At 46.8% G+C, this 6,500-nt stretch overlaps 1 protein-coding gene across 4 annotated transcripts in view; it reads right to left on the reverse strand.

Moving 5' to 3' along the window:
- Positions 1-945, reverse strand: part of CCDC68 (coiled-coil domain containing 68) — a 27,451-nt gene extending 26,506 nt beyond the window's left edge. Inside the window, exon 1 of one of the 4 annotated variants that reach the window (XM_082242172.1) lies at positions 822-945. The gene's annotated coding sequence lies outside the window, so the exon portion shown is untranslated. Of the gene's footprint in view, positions 1-418; positions 603-675; positions 701-816 lie in introns of those variants that run through there. The other 3 variants (XM_082242171.1, XM_082242174.1, XM_082242173.1) reach the window with 3 other exon arrangements.
- Positions 946-6,500: the final 5,555 nt, after the last annotated feature.

The following is a 6,500-nucleotide window of genomic DNA, read 5'->3' on the forward strand; positions in this document are numbered from 1 at the left end:
ACCACTTTAGCTAATGGGGCCTCCTGCTACCGCTGCACCACCGCTGCATGATTTCTGTTCTCATCCTGAAGCAAAGTTCTTAACCCGAGGTAATATTTCTGGGTTAGCGGAGTCTGTAACCTGAAGCGTATGTAACCTGAAGCATATGTAACCTGTCGTACCACAGTGCATTTCCCTCTGCGTTAAACAAAGGAATTTCAACAGGTGTCACTTCCAAACAGATTTCACCCACCCCACCCCCAGTTTCCTCTTCTTCCCACCTCTCCCCCCTCCACTAAAGTTAAGCAGCTCCCTTTCTCTCTCAGCTGCTCAAATGAGCCCAGCTCCTCTGCCTTATAATTCAATGGCCACCGCGGCCACCGAAACCATTTAACTGAAACCACTGGCGTAAGGGGAGAGGCAAGCTTCCGAGACGCACAGAACTCTTCTCCCGGAAACACAAGTTTCATCTTGGCCCCTTTAGTCTGGAACTTCGCTCAGTCTCTGCGTCCGAAGCAAGACACCATCTCCCGCTTTTCCCAACTAAATTGTTAAGCACAGAGAAGAGAAAGGAAGAAAATATTTCAGCTTTGAGGCGGGTGGAGCAGGAGCAGCTCTTGCCTAATGGCCCGCCACGGAATTATCTCCAGGGAGAGGCAAGCCTTCCCAAAGTGGAAAATTCCCTCTCCAACACACCCAGGCGTGTGTGGGCAACCCGACCCACAAGTTTTTCCTCCCTGGGGTGCTTCTCGGCTAAAGTGGATCCATCTTCGGGAGGAGGCTGGCGGGGGCGGGTGGGTACTCCATCCATCCGGATTCTCTCCTGCTCTCTCTTACCTTACCCCGGTGCGTTATCTCCTCGTGCGCGCGCGCTTCACTCCGGGCAGCGATTCCTCGGGTCTCCGCCGCTCTTGGCTCCTGCCGAGTCACTGCCCGCCTCTTCCCAAACACCGACGGCGCTGGCTCCTCCCTGCCACCCGCCCCCGGGAGCAGGCGAACCTGGAAGCGGCGCAGTCTCTTCCACGAGGAGGATCGGAAGCAGCGCCGCGTCCACATGCCTTTCCAGCCCGTCAGCAGAAGCTCAGCTGGAGCACTTTCCCCGAGTCCTGGGGCTTGTTTGTTCTTTCTTTGGGGGGGGGGAGCAGTTTTCCCTCCCGTCCATCCAGCGTGGGGAAAAGTTTGCGCCGAGTTCCAGAGAGGTTAAAACGAACAGGTGCAGCTGCCAACCTCCAACTATTTAGGTTAGGCGGAAAACAGCATCCATAAGAAAGTTTGGCTTTAAGGTGGACAATTCCCTGCCCCCAAGATCTATTACCTTCCCCGTGGACGTAGCCAGGATTTCTTACAGGAGGCTTTATGTTGGGGGGGGGGCAGAACCAAGTTTATCTGCAACGCAATCGGTCAGTTAATCAAGTGTTTTTATTTATTGATTTGGGGGGGGCAGCTGTCCCTCTGCCAACTATGCCTATGACCTTCCCTGCCGTGATGGATTTGGGGCCAATTCTTTTCCAGATCTCTGAAAACTGCCAGGAAACTATAATTTGGAGTGGATTTTTTCATGTCTTGGACTGGGAATACAGAAAGCTACAGTGGTACCTTGGGTCACAGACGCTTCAGGTTACAAACTCCACTAGCCCAGAAATAGTACCTCGGGTTAAGAACTTTGCTTCAGGATGAGAACAGAAATCGCACAGCTGTGGTTTGGCGGCAGCGGGAAGCCCCATTAGCTAAAGTGGTGCTTCAGGTTAAGAACAGTTTTCAGGTTAAGAATGGTCCTCCAGGATGAATTAAGTTCTTAACCGGAGGTACCACTGTACTTTGTGCTCGCTCAGGCTACTTGTTTGACACGGCCTCTGGACTAGAGTGATCCACTATGAATAGCCAACAGCAACTTTGCAGGGTCTCAGATTTTCCCCATCACTTGCTATCTGATGCTTTGTTACCTGGAGATGCCAGTGGTTGGATGCAGGACTTCGGGCAGGGCCGCAGATAGTTAAAAGATTTTTATTGATTTACTTGATTGCGGGGGGGGGGCTGCCCCCCACGCCCATGTTGAAGGCCACATTTCTGACTTGTCAGTCTTCCAGGAAGCTTATGCAGGTGAGGGCCAGATGTAAAAGTGTGCAGAGCAATGAATGTTATATACAATGCTACCTTTGTATAGTTTCTACACACATGCACACAGACACACACCTCTAGCCTCCATCTAGGCAAGCCGAGAGTCATTATTGGAGTCGAAAGACAAAATCCAGCCAGGCAAAAACACTCAAGGAGGGTGCAAAGCAGGACTGGTGTGAACTGTGGCTTGGGGAAAGAGGGTGTGTCTATGGAGGGGGGGATGTCCTGGGGAGAGTTCCAAGGAGCAGACAGAGAGGCCTGGAGATCACATTCGTGCCCAGAACCTGAGATTCCCCATCCGTGATATAAAGCTTATTCTGTTCCACTGAACTATGGTTTGCCCCTAACACCACCACAACTACCACCACCTCAAGGGGACGCAAACAAACCAATTGGTTTAGTGGTTCCTGCAGGCTGATATTTGCCAGCACTGACTTGTGTCGCAGTTAAAATTCCAGTGTAGATCACCTCCTGCAATGAGATGTCCTTCTTTGGTGATTTCCTGGAGTTCCTGCAACATGGGTCCTTCCCAAAGCACAATGGTAATAATTGATGTTTTTGAATAATGGTGCTGGCTCTTGAGAGTCCCATGGACTGCAAAAAGATCAAACCTCTCCATTCTGTGTTTTTTATATATATAAATAAACCTCTCCATTCTGAAGGAAATCAGCCCTGAGTGCTCACTGGAAGGACAGATCCTGAAGCTGAGGCCCCAATACTTTGGCCACCTCATGAGACGAGAAGACTCCCTGGAAAAGACCCTGATATTGGGAAAGATGGAGGGCACAAGGAGAAGGGGACGACAGAGAATGAGATGGTTGGACAGTGTTCTCGAAGTACCAGCATGAGTTTGACCAAACTGCAGGAGACAGTGGAAGACAGGAGTGCCTGGCGTGCTCTGGTCCAGGGGGTCACAAAGAGTCGGACACAACTAAATGACTAAACAACCACAACAACAAATGTCAGAAGCCCTGGACAACATGGGAGAAGCAAATGATATGACTCTTTCCTAAACCAGCAGTGCTTCGGTTTCCAAAAGGAGCAACGCTACTTGCTGTAAGAAGCAGCTACTAGCTCAAGATGTGAGCATTTCTGATATTATCTTTCCGGGCTGGCACAGCCACAGCTCCCACACCATGAAGATACCATTGGGGCAAACCTCCTCTTCTCGAAACAGAAATGCATTTTGCTTTATTTCACTCCTGAGAATCGTCCTCATTGAAAGCACGTGATCCTCATGACCGATAAGTAAGGCCAGTAATCAATCCCTAATTGCCAATATATAGAAAAAGGCAGGCATTGTTGCTTTGCAGAAGCAAAGGAAGTAGTGAGGCTGCAGTTCCGTGTACCTGGAAAGTGTGGGATTTGCCAGTAGCCACGCAGTTCTGCTTGCTTTCGAAAACAATCTGCTGCAAGATTTCAGCCACTGTTATTGGTATCTTCACAAATCTGAAAGTACATGTGCGTATCATTCTCTTAGAGCCTTCCAACCAACAGAATTTGTGCGTGCAAATACCCTTCAAGTAAAAAGACCGGTTGGGTCAGGAGCTGCCATTGCTACAGCATATTCCGTTTACAAGGTATATGTCTCATATCTTTATAACCTCCAGGCTAAAACTACTAGAACAAGCACAGGGATTGTGCTTGTTAACTTTATAGAAACTGTCACAATCTGCAACAGCTCCTTCCGGGCACCAAGCAGGGCAGGCTGAATTGCTCCTTTCTTAAACCTATAAAGTGGTACCTCTGGTTACAAACTTAATTCGTTCCGGAGGTCCGTTCTTAACCTGAAACCGTTCTTAATCTGAGGTACCACTTTAGCCAAGGGGGCTTCCCGCTGCCACCACCGCGATTTCTGTTCTCATCCTGAGGTAAAGTTCTTAACCTGAGGTACTACTTCCGGGTGAGCAGAGTCTGTAACCTGAAGTGTTTGTAACCCGAGGTGTTTGTAACCAGAGGTACCACTGTAAATTCATTGGATACAAGGTTCCGGAAGTACATTACTCTAAAAAACTTGAGCATTCATGGAGCTGGAGTAAAAGCTGTAGCTTGGTGGTAATTCACACACATCTCAAGTCCTGGGTTCGATAACCAGCAGGAAATAATCCAGTGTCAATATCCAAAGGAATTCAGTAGGGCATGAGCATGACCAAGGAGCAATCTATGTGGCTTCTAACAACTGGAAGGCTCCATAGGGTGATCTTATATATTGTAGGCTCCTAAAGTACACACTAAACACAGCTGCTGGCAGTAAAGGCTTAACAGGGATTTCTTACTCGTGAGTAGACTGCTTACAAGTAGGCCAGTGGTTCTGGATCTGTAGACATACTGTGTTGTTGCTCGTTGGGCCTGGACTTTTGTTACCAGTCCTCTCAAGGACTGTCGGTCACTCCTCTTCCTCTCTGACAGTTTCAGGGGGTTTTTCATCATCAACGTAGATCTTCAAGGGGATCCACAGCACTGGATTTGGGGGGGGGTCCCTGCTCCTCAGGGTCCTGGACCTGTGAGGTCTCTGGTTCTTCCTTCAAGGAGTCAGTGTCTGGTGCCAGGTCAGGACCAGATATGACACCAGTAAAAAAATTTCCCCACCCAGTGCTGGACTTACGTATAAATTAAACAAGCTATAGCTTAGGACTCCAATTCTTGCTCCACCCCAAAAAAAATTTAAAGGGGAAAAAACCTGGATGTACATTTCCAAAATATAAGATAAAAAACAAATAAAATAAAACCTACATACAGCAACAGTGTTTTGTGTTGTATAGGCTCCTATGATGTAAGTAATGGGCCCCACCCGCTAGCCTGCTCCCTAGAATATCACTGGTTTGCTCATTTCTATATACAGTGGTACCTTAGTTCTCAAACTTAATCTGTTCCGGAAGCCTGTTCCAAAACCAAGGCACGCTTTCCCATAGAAAGTAATGCAAAATGGATTAATCTGTTCCAGACTTTTTTTAAAAAAAAACACACATGAATTTTACTATATATTCAACACAAAAAAGTGACAATTTGTTATTGACAAAGGGCAGCTGGACATATAAAGGGTTCCATTACCTTCAGTAGCTAGGGCCTCATCAAACCTAAATCCAGCCCTGGCCCAGCCCCCAAGATAAAAGGAAGAACTTCCCTTGAAAACAAAACCATTTATAGCAATGATCTCAGGTGCTTGGTAGCCCTTCTCCTTTCCTTCCTGTGCTTCAGTTTAAGCATAGGGGAATATGTCCTGGAGTAACTTTTGCCATCGTTATTTTTCAGACTGAACAGCGCTGGAAGTCAGGGAGGCTTCAGATAAATATTTAACAGAAAAAGGAAAGAAAACCCCACCCATGACCACTTTGCAATGATAAGGTAAAATTAACCTTGCAGTCACCCAAATTCTGAAGTGCCCTTAAAAAGAGGGGCAAAAAAATAAAAGCCTCTTTTGCAGGGAAAGTAAACCTCTAAGAAGCTGAAGGAGAGGTTTCGGCATAGCACAAGTCTTATCTACAAAGTGATACCCTTTTAAAAAGCATAACTGCTTGGGCGCCTCCTTTTTAAGCCAAGGTTATATTCCTTGGGAAAGCGAAATCAGGCCTGACATCCCTCCATGTTTGACTTGTAAACACAGGAAAGGTGGGGCACAGTTCCAAAGTCTATTGCTCCTGTCATACAAGGCTGGGAGGTAGAAAGCAGAACTGTTCAGCTTCTGTACCCACCCTCCATTCAAATTTCGCACAGAGGAGAACGAAGTCTGCCTGTGGAAAAATGAGGCTTTGTTCTTGGATAATGCATACGGAATTGGCCATGATGCTTTCATACAGAGCTGCTCAGCTTGAATGCTTTATTCTGAATTCGGCTTTTGATTGTGGAGGGTCATCCAGAGACATCATTTTTATTCAGTACTATTGCTTATATTATTTTATTAACTATATTATATTATATTTATTCTATTATTTCTTGCCCACCCTTCACCCTAAGGTTCCAGGGTGGGTTACAACATGAACACACAATGTAATAACACAATATGAAAAGAGAAAGTTACAGCTGCAGAAATAAGTTGGGTCCTAAAAATATACACCTCGGGTATCAAAAGCGAGGGCATAGAGGTTCAGCATCAGTGGAAACCAACATTTGACCTCCTCTTATGTTCACGTTGTTTGGCTTGCTTACTTGAGTCATCTATTGTTGTGTGCTTAATTGGAGCTCTTGGACATTCTCGGAGTGGGGCAATGGGGGGGGGGCATTCCAACTGATAATCCTCTCTGTTCCCCCAGAGAATTGAGATTACTGTTAGCATGTATGACGACAGGTCATTTTCTTCCTGTGACGCCTGTCCTGTCATGTGTCAAAGCCCATCCACCTGTACATACACACTGCCCATATTTGTCGCTTGAGGTATCTTGTCTCAGCATCACCCTATAATGTAT

The sequence above is a fragment of the Podarcis vaucheri genome (assembly GCF_965113315.1).
Source record: "Podarcis vaucheri genome assembly, chromosome: 11".
NCBI classification, from domain to species: Eukaryota; Metazoa; Chordata; class Lepidosauria; order Squamata; family Lacertidae; genus Podarcis; species Podarcis vaucheri.